The 16,768-nt window shown below is 36.2% G+C and overlaps 1 long non-coding RNA gene across 1 annotated transcript in view; it reads right to left on the bottom strand.

The window, feature by feature from the left end:
- Window positions 1–9,972: 9,972 nt before the first annotated feature.
- Window positions 9,973–16,768, bottom strand: part of LOC110109846 — a 10,814-nt gene continuing 4,018 nt past the window's right edge. Inside the window, exons 3-4 of the long non-coding RNA XR_003700265.1 lie at window positions 10,287–10,374; window positions 9,973–10,182 (exon numbers count right to left, since the gene is read on the bottom strand). This is a non-coding gene — a long non-coding RNA (uncharacterized LOC110109846). The remainder of the gene's footprint in view (window positions 10,183–10,286; window positions 10,375–16,768) is intronic.

Below are 16,768 nucleotides of genomic sequence, written 5' to 3'. Positions count from 1 at the left end.
GGGTTATTGAAACCCCTAATATTCCAAGCTGCCAAGGAAGGACAATTCATAAGAAACTAGGATTTTTGATTAGGGCCTTTACGGTTGCCCTTTCCCCTAGTGCTCCTTTGTGAATAAGGTTCATTAGAAATCGGCATTTTGGTATTAGAAATACCAATATTTTTGTTTCTTATTCTTAGCTGAATACCCTTTAGAGTCTTCCATTCCCTCATCATTCAAAGAGGAAGAGGAATCATCCTCAATATCAACTTGAAGCACGCTAAATTTATTAGCTGAAGTAATAAAATATATTTATAAAAATTTTAATGATATTTGATAATTTTAGTTAATTTTCTTATTTAAATCACTACTAATAAATTAGGCGTCGTTGTCTGTGTCAGTGTCAATTGGGGAGGTGGCTGGTCGCGCGGAGAAGATTGAGAGAGATGTCAACGAAATGGCAGCGAAGTTTTTGTTTGAATGGAATCAGCGATGTAGACATCGACTTTGGTGTCGGCGTCGTTGTTAGTTGGGGAGGAGGAGGCTGGGAGGAGACGGGTCTTGCGTGGAGCAGATCAAGAGGTCGGGATGTATAAAATGAGCTAGGGCTTATTTTCAAATTGCAGCATTATTTCCGATTATTGATTTTTAACCCATTCGCGGTGCTTATAAAATAGGTTGATGTAGATTCGCGACTTATTCCCAATTTGCTCAAAGAAGTGGTTTAAGACTGCTGTGGTATCCAATCTATTGCAGTGGTATTTAATCTACTGCTAATAAATGCTGCAAAAATTTCACATTTTTAGTAGTGAATATGACATAGGATATATTTCAAATGGTTGTGGTATGTATAAAGTTGATTACGAAGTTGTTATGGGGATAGTAACTTAGCTATTCTGATTCCAAAAATAGTTTTTTATCACAAAATTTCTAAAAACATAGTGAGAAAACAATAAGAAAATGCCACCCAAATGAAATTGTGAAACAACAAGAAAGCTCTCCCAAATGAACAATTATTACGTCCTCCGACCGGATGCAGAGAAACATCCGGTCGCAGGCAAAATCCGCTATACCGAGGTGTACCGAGTTTTTTTCGAAAAACTCGGTACACCTCGGTACAGCGGGATTTTGCCTGCGACCGAATGTTTCTCTCATTCGGTCGACCGGACCAAATAAAACTTCCTCCCAAATAAACCCTTAGTTGGCATTGGATTAAAAATTTATTTATTTTTGTTAAATATATTTTATTTAGAATTCTAAAATCTAAAATTGAGATATTTCTATACGATTTATATATCTTTATTTTTCCACTACAAAAGGCAATAGTTTTTAGTAGTCTATAAATAGGTATATTATTTTTTATAATCTCATAAATGAGGGCAATTAACACTGGCCTTATGATAAAGCATCATAGAACCTTAGAATTCTTTTAGCATTTATGTTTCGCATAACAATATTAATAAAATTTATAATTAGTAGTATTATTAGGTTTTATATTGAACCGTATAAGTATTTATAATAATAATAATAATTATTTCATATATATTATATAAAGTAATTCATCATCTTTATTGGCAAACTATTATTTTCCACATATGAATTTATTTTATTATTATTATTTATTTAGATTCCTCAAATTCATCATTTGATTGGAAGTATACGTTTTCATTGATTGCTTTAGGTTAAAATGTAGATTAAGAAAGTTAAAAGAAAAAAATAAATTTATTTTTGATTATATGTAATAAATATTTGTATTAATTTAAATTTCATAAAAATTCGAAAAATAATTTTAAAAGTGTTGTTTTTATTTGTCTCTTAAAATGGGAGAAAACTTAAAAAATTTCTTTATGAAAATTAATAAATATTTATTTATTAAAAATTAATTAAATGAGGAGTTAAAATAAAAAAAATATAGTATCATTTTCTTACATGTTTACACTTCTGATATTAAAGCACGCAAGGGCTGATGTAGCACGCAAATGAGCATGTGATGTGGAATCTGATACTTACTGAATATGACATCTAATTTTGAGAGTAATTAAATAACGAAATTGAGATGAGAGGAGAGTGACAGTTTAGATTAAGATATTATTTGGGACACTTTTTTTATTATTTATTTAAAGTAATTTTTTGGTATAATTTTTTTTATTTAATTTAAGGGATTATATTAAAAAATTTCTTTACTTTCTAAGTAAAGAAATTTGTCCCAAACAAAGCTTAAATCTTGCTCGAATTCATAGCATATTAGCTAAAAAGAAATTAAAGAGTTTTAGTGAGACAGATTTGAGCAGTGATTTTGACATATTCAATTTTGACAGTTGGTAGCATGTGAAGATACAATAAGAGAGAGAGAGACAGAGAGAGAAGAGAGATGAGAAAGACGGGGAAGAATTTTTTAATGGACTCTTGACTTTCTTTTGAAGTCCCGTTCATAAGAGTAATGAATTTTTAATTTAATCAAAATTATCTGGTATTTATAGGTAATTTTTATTGTGGCTATTAATTTTATTTTAGAGCTCAAATCATGTCAAATTCTGTATGTCTCAAGGTCAATCCTCTTTTAGAAAGGAATATGAGTTGAGAGATCTTATTTTAGATTTTTTGAATGTTTTATTGCTTTCATTCTTGACTTGGGGACTCGAGATATTATGCTAAGGGTGTTTTGGCTTTTGTCAGTGTAGACCATCTGCACATATATGTTTTGACTATTGGTAAAGTAATGAATCATGGTAATAGAAGTTGATCATTAATTGATAGCGGTGGTTCTCCTGCTAAGGGAGCAATTGATAGATGTAGGATAATGAAGGATGCTGGAAGTTTGGAGATGTTGGGTATTCAGTTTGGTGATTCTTTTAATATGAGAATAGATCAAGTAATCATAAGGATATATATCAAATGTTTGTTGTTAATGATCGTTAAATGTTCATTTTTGAATGTTAGATTCACATCGATAGGATACATAAGAAGTCCAACAACTATCAGCAGTCAACTTAGTCATTCTCTTGAAATGAGTGGAGACAAAGAAATAAGCTAAATGAGCATCAAATATAAAGCTAATGGAAATCAAACATCATTCATTGGATTTTGTTAGGTAATGGTTTATAGGAAATGAATGGAGATGGATTATAGTGAAGATTCCTGCAAGTCAATGGTTAGAAGAATAGGAATACAGAGAAAGCTGAGAGATAGAGATGAATCTTCCTCATTGTATTGCTTCTCATAATCAAATTCTACAGCTTACTGTGTATACTTATATTATCATAAAGGTAAGGTGTTTGTTATAAGTCAGAGGAGACAAGCAGTTGCTGTGGCAGAACTGGGTGGACGGCGGATGCAGCAGGTAACTTGTCCACTAACTGTAATGATTCTCTGATTGATAAGCAAGTGTGCTTATGTGTGAGCTGTATATGATAACAGGCCCCCACAAACTTAGGATTCTTGTGAGCGAATCGTAAGTTTGTCACGCAGAGTTCGGAAGCAAGTAAGAGCAAGCGGTTTAGTGAGAAGATCTGTCGGTTGATCAACCGAATTGATATGATGAACTTCAATTTCTTTCGACAAGATGCGTTCCCTGATGAAGTGATAATTGATCTCTATGTGCTTAGTCCGAGCATGAAACACCGGGTTGTTACCAAGTGCCAAAGCTGAGGAGCTGTCACAAAAAGGTGATGTAGGTGCTGGCAGGGAGACTTGAAAGTCAGTGAGCAGTCTTCGCAACCATATGATGTCAGAAGTCGCCGAAGCCAAGGATCTGTATTCTGCTTCTGTTGACGACTTGGCGATAGTATGTTGTTTCTTCATACACGAGGACACTAAGGAACTGCCGAGGAAGGAGCAGAATCTTGATATGGATCTCCGATCTAATGGATTGGACACCTAGTCAGAATCTGAAAAAGTGCGAAGTTGAAGAGGACCTCTAGTGATCGGAAGACCGAACTGTTACGTGCCCTGAATGTATCGGAGGAGTCTTTTGAGGGCGTTGAAATCTTGGCCACGTTGTTGAGGCAATTGTTGGCAGATGATATTCCTGACGAATGCAATGTCTGGTCTCGTGATGGTCAGATATTGAAGGCAGCCTGCTAACTTCCGGTATTGGACGGGATTTGAGTCAAGGAAGCTGGTGTTGTTTGTTGGTGGTTTAATTGCAATAGGTGTTTGAGAGGGTTTGCAATTGTGAAGGTTGGCTGCTTGAAGCACATCTTGAGCATATTGAGCTTGTCTGAGAAAATACCATGCTGAAGTGTGAATTACTTGAATGCCCAAAAAAGAACGAAATCGGTCCAAGCTCCTTGAGGGAAAAAGTGGTTTGCATTTTGCATATTAAGGTGGAGATGATGTGATCATTACTTCCAGTTATTAATATATCGTCTACATGTAGGAGAATATAGATTTGGACACTGGACTGATTGTAGAGCAGTAAGGATGGATCTGACTTACTGAACTTGAATCCATTAGTCTGTAAAAAGGTTGTTAGTGTAGTAAACCACTGTCTAGGAGCTTGCTTGAGACCGTAGATCGTTTTGTGTAGTTTGCATGCTAGGTTTGGGTGGTTCTCATTAATGAAACCTTGGAGCTATTTCATGTACACTTCCTCTTGTAGTTGGCCATGGAGAAATGCATTGGAAACATCAAGTTGGAGAACCGGCCATTGTCGATTAAGGGCGATGGTAAGCATGATGTGGATCATCGGCATTTTCGCCACTGGACTGAACGTTTCTTTGTAATCAATACCAAATTCTTGCTTGAAGCCTTGCACAAATAGGCGTGCTTTATAGCGATTGAGGGTGCCGTCAGGATTTAATTTGGTGCGAAACATCCATTTGCTTCCAAGGATATTGCGATTTGCAGGAGGTGGAACAAGAGACTAGGTACCTTGTTTTTGTAGGGCTGTAAATTCTTCTGACATGGTGAAAGTCTCCACTGGTTGGATTTGGTTTCTTGGCTGAAGCAGGTGGGAGTGGATATGGGTTGAGAGTGAGCTAGGAGATCGAATTGTTGTTTTCGTTTGAGTGTTCCTATTTTGAATCTTGTGAGCATGGGGTGGTGAGGTAGAGAAGCATTGCCTGTTGAGTGAGGTAAGGTGGGTTTAGGACAGGTATGAGACGTGGGGTGTGATGGAGTGCTGGATTGATTAGGAGCTTGGGAGACAGGGGAAGTGGAAGAGGATTGCTGTAAGGGTGTTGATGTAGGATTTGGGTTAGTAGTATTGGAAGAAATAGGTGCCATTGTAGATACATGTAAGAGTGTAAGTGGGGATGCATGGGAGTTCTGCTGGATGACAGGAAATGGAGAATTGAAGTCTTTATATGGGAATGTGGTTTCATGAAAGACTACATGTCTTGAGATGTGTATCTTTCGGGATTGAAGATCAAAACATCGGTAGACTTTATGTGAGGTGGAGTAGCCAACGAAAATGCATTGAGCTGACCGATGATGTAGCTTGGAAGGGGTGAGGGGACAAAGCCATGGATGGCACCAACAGCTGAACGTTTTGAGGTGGTCGTAGTGTGGTTCATGACTGCGTAGAAGTTTATAGGGGCTGTTGAAGTTCAGAATTTTGGAGGGAAGTCTATTGATGAGGTAGTTGGCTGTGAGTAGAGCTTCTACCCAAAAGTGAAGAGGAAGGCTAGCCGCATGGAGAAGGGTTCTTGTGGTTTCTATAAGATGACGGTGCTTTCTTTCAGCGATACCGTTTTGTTCGGGTGTGTGAGGGCAACTCATTTGGTGATGAATGCCATGGTTTGAGAGGAGGTGCTTAAAGGCAGTGGATTGATATTCACCTCCTCCGTAGGATTGAAATGTTTTAATAGTTGTATTAAATTGGGATTGTATGAGCTGCAAAAAATGTTGAAATTTTGAGAATGTTTCACCTTTTGTGTGCATTGGATATACCCAGGAGAATCGTGTATGATCATCAAAAAATACAACATAATAAAAATAGCCATTTAAAGAAGAGATAGGAGCGGGTCCCCAAATATCGGAATGTACACGAGAGAAAGGTGTAGAATTTTTCTTTTCATTAATAGAGAAAGATAACTTATGGCTTTTTGCCAAATTACAGGAAGTGAAAATAAAAGACATGGAATTTGAGATGCATAAGGTAGGTATTTTGTTGGCTAAGTGCTGAAGCAACTGAAGATGGGGATGTCTTAGACGTGCATGCCATGTGGAAGTAGATGACCGAGAGGTGTGAAGAGCTGATTGTGAGCTGGATGGGATGGAGTAGAGTCCGTCTCGGCTGCGGCCTCTAAGTATAACTTTGTTATTCTGATTGTCAAGAATGGTGAAACCAGACGTGTCAAATAAGATGGAGCAGTGATTATCAGTAGTGAGTTTGTGAATGGACAACAAATTGTGAGAAATAGATGGAACATGGAAAAGGTTTTGTAATAAGAGCTTACGTGAGGTATTGGGCAAGGGGATGATTCCCTGACTGGTAGATTTAATCGGAAGAGTTGATCCGTTGGCTATAGAGATGCTGTCACTCCCAGCATATGATTGAGGTTGTTGAAGTTGAAATGGGTCAGATGTATGGTGAGAGGTGGCTCCAGAATCTAATTACCAGTCAGATGTAGAGTTGTTTTGTTGTGTCGTGAAGAAGCAACGTTGAGGAGATGGGGTGGTTGGAGTGTATTGCAGGTTAGCTCTATGCCAGCATTGCGCTGCGATATGTCCTGGTTTATTACAGATCTGGCAGATAATGCGAGGTCCAGAGGTAGTAGTGGTGTCTCTGTTAAGATTGCGTGGAGGTCGTGCTGCATCAGATAACGATCTGGAAGAGGGAAACCTGCTGCTGTTGGATCTTCCCCGAGGTGCTATGTTTTGATCGCTGGGAGAATACTTGTTAGTATTGAAGTTTTTGACAGCTACCAGAGCAGCAGTGTCTGGTGGCAAGGAGGAATCCTTGGAGCGATCATTTTGTATGTTTATCTCCTCACTAAGCAGTAATGAATAGAGCTCATCCAAGGGAATGTTAGATGGTCAAGTACGGATGGCAGTTTTGAAGGCATTGTAGGTAGATGGCAACCCATTTAGGGTGTGAAGTATAATGTCCTCTGGATCTACATTGGATCCTGCTGCTGCTATGTTGTCCACTAGAGTCTTTATGTGAGCAAGGTACTGATTAACTGTCATTTCTTTCATCTCAATGCGGTATAGTTCGTTCTTGAGTTGTATAACTCTTGAACGATTTGTGGGCTGAAGTCTCTTTTCTAGAGTTTCCCAGATCTCATGGGTAGTTTGCATAGTAAGGACGTATGGCAAGATGCTCGGCGATATGGTGGAAAACAGTGCTGCGGCCAGATTCTGGTAAGTTAACTACCAGATTTGATATTTCGGGTTAGGGATGATTTCGCCAGAGCCGGAGCTGGAGGAGATGAGTTTTGGCGGACAGATTTCAGTGCCGGTGAGGAACCCTTCGAAGCCATTAGATGAGAAGATCTTGAGGACTTGAAGTTTCCAAATGGAGTGATTTTCATTATTGAGTTGAATGTTTACGATGTGCTTGATTTTTGAAATGATAAACTTTAAGGAGCTGGAATGGTGAAGTCGACTGTAGCAGAGGAGGCTGGAGATGCCGGAGGAGTTGAAGAAATTTGGCTTCCGGTCATGTTGTATAATGGAAGAGGTAATGTCGCCTAATGGCTCTGATACCATGAAGATTCCTGCAATACAATGGTTAGAAGAATAAGAATACAGAGAAAGCTGAGAGATAGAGATGAATCTTCCTCATTATATTGCTTCTCATAATCGAATGCTACAGCTTACTGTGTATACTTATATTATCATAAAGGTAAGGTGTTTGTTATAAGTCAGAGGAGACAAGAAGTTGCTGTGGCAGAAATGGGTGGACGGCGGATGTAGCAGGTAACGTGTCCACTAACTGTAATGATTCTCTGATGGATAAGCAAGTGTGCTTATGTGTGAGCTGTATATGATAACATATAGTGGGTGATCAACTTGGCTATTTTTCTTAATAAGAGTGATATGTAGGCATTTGATAATGAGAATCCAACATCAGTGTCTAGCAAATGTTAAATGCTTGTCTTTGAAAGACATGAGTTGGAGGATGAACATGTGGAGTCATGTGATGGAGGATGTTTGACTTGGTTCTTCTTTGACTTATGTTCCATAATACTATTTCTTTTTTTTTATATATCGAATATGGAGCACATTTATTTTTTGCATTCTGTCTCTATGTTGTGTTCTCTTAAGTTAAATGGTATGACCATAAGGAACATATCTTTTGCCTCCTTCTTTAGGGTTTTCATTTTGCTGCCTAAATTACCTTACATATTTAGAAAGATAGATGTTTATACATTTTCTTATTTCCTTACCCCACTTTAGCTAGCTTCTTTTATATGGAGTAAAACCTAATTGGCTATGGCTTTATGTCTTTTTCTTTTGAGACATACGATAAATTTTAAACTTAACCTTATTCCTTTTTTAGCCTTCACTTTGATTCATTACATTCCCCTTCTTAAGATCTTCAAACAAAAGCCCTCAACAACATTTATCACAAAAGTAAAGTGAAAGGTTTGCTTATAGAAAATTGAGCTAGGTGGAATGGGAGACAGTCCCTATAACTCTTTCTTTCTTCTACTTTGGTGCTCCTTCCTCTAAATTGTAGAAACACTAGAACATAAAACTTCCTATATACATTAGTCCCAACCTTGTTTAGTCATTTTTACTTAGCATGTAGAGGGACCACTTTAATAGGTTGACTTCATTTCTCAACTTAGACTTTGTTGAATTATACCTTTTTTTTTTGCCTTATACCTCATTTATACTCTTAGGACAAATTTTTAATTGCCTATTGCTATTCATCCCATCACCTTATTTTCTCCAAAATGAACGAATAACTTAGGTCTTCTAATAAATGTTGATAGAGGAATTAAGGTTAAAAATTTGTCAGCAAGGACTAATTCAAAACAACATATTCATCATTATTGAGTTATTGCTCCAAAAGACTTGTGAAGGACCGAGAACTTGAAGATTATATTTTTCTAGAAGAAAATACTTGGATTTTAGTTGTTGACCAAAATTTTCCTATTGTAGAGTACTAATGTGGGCAATATTATAATAGCCATAATCAAAACTAGTAAATTTAAGTGCAAGATGCACTATTCTAACTAAAAAGTACAAACTTGGGAAAAGCTAGGAAATATTGTTTGTGATTCATAGAGGCTAGGCTAAAGAGTTTCTTTGTCAACATAAGGATAAAGTTTAATGAAGTTTGAAGATGAAGAAAAAAATGTTCTTTAATATAGTTCATAAGAATTTGTGGTCTCTGAAATGCTCCGCTTTGCCTCTACTCTTTTAGGCTTCATTTGGAACGGCTTTCTTATTGCTTCTTAAAGTAGCTTTCTAGTGTAAAATTTTAAATTTTTGTAATAAAAAGCTGCTTTAAGAAGTAAGAAAGCCATCCCAAATGAAACCTTCGAGTTTAAGTAGAACTTTTAGGTTTTACAAGTAAATTAACTTGTATATCAAAAAATTTTCTTTAAACATGGCAATCTAGGATTTTTTCATTTATATTATAACAAAATAGCAAGCTCTACTTGTTTATTTAATTTGTTCATATTTTTATTTTTTAGTTTTAATACAAATTTAAGAAATTATGAGAGGAAAAAAGAGTATAAAAAATAATAAATTTCCACAAATATTGGAAAATATGAAACGAGAATTAAGAAGGTTGCAGTTGTTCCTTGTCCCCCAATGACTGTATGGAGTTGTAGGCATGCTCGAAGTGCCTAATCTTGGCAATCTTAAAACTTTCTTAATTATCCATATATCTTTTTTATTTGTGTATGTTTGCATTGCTACTCTTAGATTCGTAACAATTTGTCTCCGTATATAGGATGGATGACTGTTAGGAAGTTTTATAATGCTTAAATTCTACAGCACAGTTCTCCAAACATTCTTCTTAAATATTATAAGAATAAAGAAGTCAAATCTATATTTCAAAAAAAAGGGAAGAAATAATTACTCATAAGTAAAAAGTATAATTAGTGTACTTATGTCATTATCCTTATAATATTTATTGACCTTTCTATACAACGAATGTTTACAAAAAATAGCCTATATATACAAAAAAAGTTTACATTTATAGCTAAAAAAAACTTGGCAACTAAAATGTATCAAGCTAGAAATCTTGGAGTTCAAATTTTTTAATTTCTTCCTGGGTTTGGGGAGGATTCACTTCTGCAACACAGATAAATTCATGTCTATTTTAGCCACTAAAAGATTCAATTATGATTTAAAGAAACAAGATTTTTTCAATTGATGTAGAACAGTGGAAGGTTTACCAAAAAACTATGGAACAAATGATTAATGTATGAAGTTGAAGTTTTTTTGACTTGTCAGATGAAGGATCAATATGTTCATAAAACTTGGCTGCAAGTATAACATTAAAGAGGATGAGCATTGACCATTAGATGTACTTAGAAGTTCTTTCTTGATGTTAAATAATGGATAAGAAATTTTTTTTTTGGATCAAAATGCAGATAGCATTTAATTATAATAAAGAGAAATTATTACAAACTACTCATGTGATAGAATCCTATGACAATCCTCCTTTAACAAATCAAGAAGTAAAGGAGGTACCTTATTGCAATCTAGCACATCCCAATAAAAATCACCTTCTAAAGCATTGTTAGCACAAAAATTAGCTAACTTATTACAACTTCTATTAACAAAGTGAAAAATAATCTTACCAAATCCATCCAAGAACGAAAGGTCTTCAATTCCTTCATTTGGATTCTTCCGATTTTTCCCTTCCATCTCCTTATGCAAATGGTTGATAATATTAAAATTATCACTTTCAATAATAATTCCTTTAGCATCTAACATCCATTCCATGATTACCATCTTCAATGAACGGAAAGCCAATAACTCCAAGAAGCCACAATCCCAATGAGTGCAAGAGATTCCAAAATCAAGCAAGAACCTCCCTTTAGAGTCTCTAAAAGTTCCACCGACCCCTCTATTAGTTCTTGTAAGAGAAGCATCAATATTTACCTTAATCCATCTTGGGGGAGGAGGGTGCCAATAAGAAAATAGTTGATCTAGCCGTTTAGCAACCCAGTGATCCATGACCAGATTAAGATTTGCATTAGAAGCATAACTAATAGCATTGGCAGCTATGAAGTTTAAGCTAAGTTCTTGGTTACCGTGTTTAACCAAGTTCCTGCTTTTCCAAGACCAATAAATCATAGAACAATACATCTTTGCAATGAATCTATTTTCCGTTACTAACCGTTCCGGTTTGATTTTACAATCTCTGGAAGATGAGAAATTGGGAACCGGAAAACCTCAGCTATTTAACAATCCAGTAATTTGCTGAATTTTCAAACAATTCACCATAACTTGTTCAGAATTTTCCTCACCTTCACATCCCCTAGGGCATGAGTCATGCCCAAGCAGTCTTTGGTACATCAAGAAGGCATTAGTGGGTATGGCATTGTTGAAAAGTCTCCACCGAAAGCATTCCACTCTAGAGTTCAGTTTTAGCTTCTTTAACCATCTTCCATAATCCACCTCTATACTTTCTTTTTCATTTGAAGATAATGCCAAAGCTGTGATACTTTTCCCAGAAAACTTATACATCAATTCTAATTCATCCTCTCCCATCTCAGGATAAATTGGAATTTGGGTAATCATTTCTACCAAAGATATTCCAAAGAATTCAAGGAGAGTTAGTTTGTTCCAAACACAGTTGCTAATAAAAGATTCAAGGGGAGGAAAGTCGGAATTACCCACTGCAATAAAGGTTTGCCATCTATTCAACCTTTTATCAAGGATCCACACATCTTCCATGATGTTAATAGCTTTACCATATGCAATTTTCCATCTAGTAATTTTATGTAGAAATTGGGCTCCACTTGACAGGATTTTGAAAGAAGTACAGCTACTGTTATAACTGGAAGCTTCCCAAATCTTCATTCCGTATTTTGCTCATAGAGCTTTGTTTAGCAAAGAATCTTCATTTTTCAACAAACTCCAAGTAAATTTAGTCCTTAAAGGACCGGCAATGTTGACCATTGAACAAACACCTTGGCCTCCTTCCTTCCAACTTTTGCATAAATTGTCCCAAGCCACATAGTGTAAACCGTGCATACCTCCTTGTTTATCCCAAATAAAGTTTCGACAAGCTTTATCAAACTTTTTTAAGATACTCATTGGAACCAATGAGTGAGTAGCCAAAAAAACCGGTAATGCAGCCAAAACAGATTTTACCAATACTAACCTTCCAGCTAGAGAAATAGATTGCTTACCCCAAACATTTAACTTGATAGCAGCCTTCTCCAGGATGTAGTTAAAATCAGAAGAAACTAACCTTCTAAGAGCCATCTTGATCACAAGATAATTGAATTCCTTAACAGATTTGTAATTCCAAAGCTTTGAAATAGCTTTTCTTCTATTTTTCTTCACAGAATTTCCATACAGGATTACAAATTTATTCTCATTAACTTTCTAACCAGTTCGTCTTCCAAAATCTATTATAATCCTTTTGAATTTCTTCATATATTTAACAGTTGCATCAGAAAATAATAGAATGTCATCTGCGTACAAAAGGTGAGATATCCTTGGAGCATTTTTAGAAATTTTTATACCCAATTTTCTACCTCTGTGAGACAAATCCTCCGTCAGAATTTGAGAGCAAAGGATAAATATATATGGAGAGAGTGGACAACCCTGTCTAAATCCGCTTCTAGCTTTGATACCATAAGTAATTTTATCATTTATCATGATAAAGAACTAAGGATTCTCCACACATTCCATGAGGAGATTAGTAAAGTTGTTTGGAAAACCATAACGATCCAAAACCAATCTTAATGAATCCCAAGCCATACTATCATAGGCTTGTTCCATATCAATTTTGATAGCCACCAAACCTTTCTTAGACTTCGAAAATTTGATTTTGTTACAAAGCTCATGTGCTAATAAAATATGAGAAGATAAAGATCTTCCCTTTATGAATGCAGTTTGAACATCTGAAATGAGCCCATTAACCACTTTCAATAGCCTATTCAACAACATTTTGGCTATTATTTTGTATAAGGTACATCAAAGGCTTATTGGCCTGAAACTTGCAGGATTATCCAGGTTGGGTACTTTCGGAATAAGGATAACCAGGGATTCTTTCCAGGCAGAGCATAACATCCCTGTTTGAAAAAATTGATTTACCGCAATCCACACCTCATTACCAATAATGCTCCAATAGTTTTTTAAAAAAGAATATGTAATTCCATCTATTCCAGGAGAAACATTCAAACTGCAGTTTTGAATTACCAATTCCAATTCAGTTTTAGTGAACTCTACCTGTAGCATCAAAACATCATCTTCAGACAGAAATTCCAAACTTGGTGGCCATCCCTCCAGATAACTATTCCATTCCCTCCACTTATTTTTAAAGAATTTAACTAAAATTCTTTCAATATCATCATGAACTTCTACAAGAATACCATCTTCATTCTTTAGTTGTCGAATTACATCTCCTCCCATTAGCAACGGAGTGGAAGAAATTAGAATTCATATCATTTTCTTGAATCCACCTCACCTTAGCTCTTTGCCTCCACCATGTGTTGATTCTAGCCATAGTCACATTAAATTCATGGGGTTTAGATCTTAACATCATCAGCTTTGCAGTAGAAAGCGCCACGCCATTTGATTCTTCAAGCTGTAAAATTGATATCTCCTTCTTTAAAATTTCTTTAAGTTCCATAAAGTTTTTCAGTTTTGCCTTTCTCCAGTGGTAAAGTGCTTTCAACACTCTTTTGTACTTCACATTAATAACTTCCATAGCATCACCTTGAACCATTTTATTCCAGGTCTTCCGAACAATAGCTTGAGATGCTGGATATGAGGCCCACACCTCTTCATATCTAATCAACCTGCTCTGCTTTTGAATTTCATTAGAAATTTTGAGGACTATCGGGCAATGATCAGAAGCGATTCTCTCCAAATGCCTAACAGTTGCATTATGGATTTCCTCCAAGGCTCTTGTGTTTAAAATGCACCTAGCAAGCCTCTTTAGGATGCGTGCATTCCCGGTTTTATTATTGCACCAAGTGAACTTTGGCCCAACCAAGCCAACATCATGAAGATCCATCTTAGTCATGAAATTACACATCTCTTGAGGCCCTTGAGAGAAAGAGTATTTCTTCCCTCCCCTTTTCTCATCTTGGGATAAAATATAATAAAATCACCTCCAACTACCATAGGTATGTTCTTCTCACCAAAATCTTCTAATTGATCCCACAACCTCCTTCATAAATGAAAGCTATTGTTGCCATAAACCTTTTCAATCATCCAAGTGCCCTTGTTGAAGATATCCAGATTCCCAATAACACATTGGGTAGAAGATCCTACCAGAGTGAACTTCGCTAAATTCATTTTCCACAAAACAATAATCCCTCCTGAAGCACCATCTGAGGGATACAAGAAGAAATCCCATTCATCACCCAAAAGTTTACTTATCTTAACTTTATCAAAAGAGGAGATTTTAGCTTCTACTATACCAACAAAAAACACATTCCAATTTTTCACAAAATCTTTCAAATAAAGAGGAGCCTCTCTTTTATTGGCTCCTCTACAATTCCAAAATGCTAAAGAAGTCATTTTGGACAATAGGTGGGAGTGAACCCACTCTTCCCTTTAATGGAACCTTCTGGTTTTTTCCTGGAAGAATTGCTCAAAGGTTCAAGGTGTTTAAGTTCTCTTGAAAGTTTTGGTCTTTGAGCTCCAGAATTAGCTTTCTCCAAACATAATTTCCCCATATCTTGAGGAATTCCTTTAACTATTTTTTCAGAATTTGAATGAAGCATTTCAATACAAGCAACAGCTTCTATACCAATTTCTCCTTCTTCTAAAACAGGATTTACCAAGACAGCTATTTCAGAGTCTTCCATTTCAGTGATAACCTCCAGCGCTTTGAATTTGTTCTGTTAGACTGGAAATAACTCAGAATAAGAAGAGGTTTTAGTCACGGTATCTCCAGTACTATCAAGATCTTTGATCTTCCCCACCGTATTTTCTTCATAATGCATCTTCTCATTATCTGTAATACCAACTGCTGCAACATCATCAATTTCCTCTGTTGAAATACTAGTAGAATTAGAATTCTCTCCAGAAATAATTTTTTTTGCAATCCATCCTCCCTTCAGACCTTTATTAATCTCCACCTTATTTTTTTGAGGCATTAAATTCACCCTCCTCCTATTTTGATTGACATGGATCCAAGGCCCATATTTTGAATTTTCAGTATGTTCTTCATTCCTTGGCAAATCAGAATTTCCTTCTTTAGTCACTGGAGCAGCACAGTCATTTGGAGAGCTTCCCTTCTCCTAGCAAACATTGATAAGGTGACCGATTCAACCACAATTGAAACAAAAATTTGAGATTTTTTCATACTCAACTTTTTTTCCTTCAAGCCCATCCACCCAAACACCCGTAGGTAGTTGTTTGTCTAGTTCCAAACGAACTCAGACTCTTGCGAACTCTCTTCTTCCCCATTGAAACATATCACCATCAATAAGCAAGGTGTACCAATCAATGATGCAATCCTGGCAACATTAATCTCATCCCAACAAAACAGTGGAAGATGCGGCAGTCTAACCCAAACCGGTGAAGTTCGACCCTTCAGCGATGTAGTAGAGAATTTAGTATTCCATTTATCAAGGCCAATAATGTGTCCATTAACAAACCATGGACCTCCAGAGATCACCTTATCCACCACCTCTTTAGAGAAAAAAGAACACAACACCCATCCCGAGCCAAGGATCGTAAGGTGGAACTTCCCGAATTGAGACCATTGGCGTCTCAATTCCCCGGCTATTACTTGGACTGGAATTGCTATGCCAAAAACTTTAACAACTATAGAATTCTGGAGCTTTTCAGAAATTTCCAGTAATTTTGGGCTCATATAATTTTATTGCCTTTCCATCTTCAGATAATACCGATTCACCTGTTGGTATTTCCACCCTGATAAATGGACGTTTAGTCTAAGGATTCCAAACATAATCTATCTGTCCTGAGATCAAAACTTCAGACGTCTTTTGGACATCCCCACAAACATCCAATGAGCGTGTTACACCATCTTGGACTGAAGGGTCTTCCTTTGAGAAATTTCCAAATCTATTTACAAAGATCTTCATTCCAGATGAAGAAGATTCCACTTCATTAGTACTGGATTTGAGAATTGAAGACGGAGTTCCATCAATAGTATCTGTTACCACTTGTTTTCCTTTACCAGGTACAGGGGACGAGAACTTCTTCCATTCAATAGTAGGTTCTTTATAACCAATTCTCCATTATTACGGATCTTTAGATTATCGACATAATTCCCCATCGCAGATCCCTGATGAGGCAAAACTGGCCAACCATTAGGATCAATCATATTTCGACCACCTGAGAAGGAAGCCGACTGGCCGATCAATCAGCTCCGGCGATGCCACCAATCCAACACAAATTCAAATTTTCAAAAAATAGGAATTTCTCTCTCTAGAAACCGGGACTCTCTCTCTCTCTAGAAACTAGTTTAACATCCAACATATCACCAGCCTTATTTAGTGAAAGAGAAAACATTCAAATTAATTCTAAATTTTATAGGGAGAGCTACAACATGAAAGCCATGACCAACACTGTAATAAAAAGGGTTGAATTCTCAAAAAGCTAAAAAAATAATCCATAGGATGCCTCATTATCCATCTTATTACCACTAAGTAACTAAGTACAGAATATGCTGACAGAGAGAAGATATAAGATAACTATATTTCAATAATTTTCG

Source organism: Dendrobium catenatum, unplaced genomic scaffold, assembly GCF_001605985.2.
Source record: "Dendrobium catenatum unplaced genomic scaffold, ASM160598v2 fragScaff_scaffold_315, whole genome shotgun sequence".
Lineage (NCBI taxonomy): Eukaryota > Viridiplantae > Streptophyta > Magnoliopsida > Asparagales > Orchidaceae > Dendrobium > Dendrobium catenatum.
This window is presented reverse-complemented; position numbering and strand designations above follow the sequence as displayed.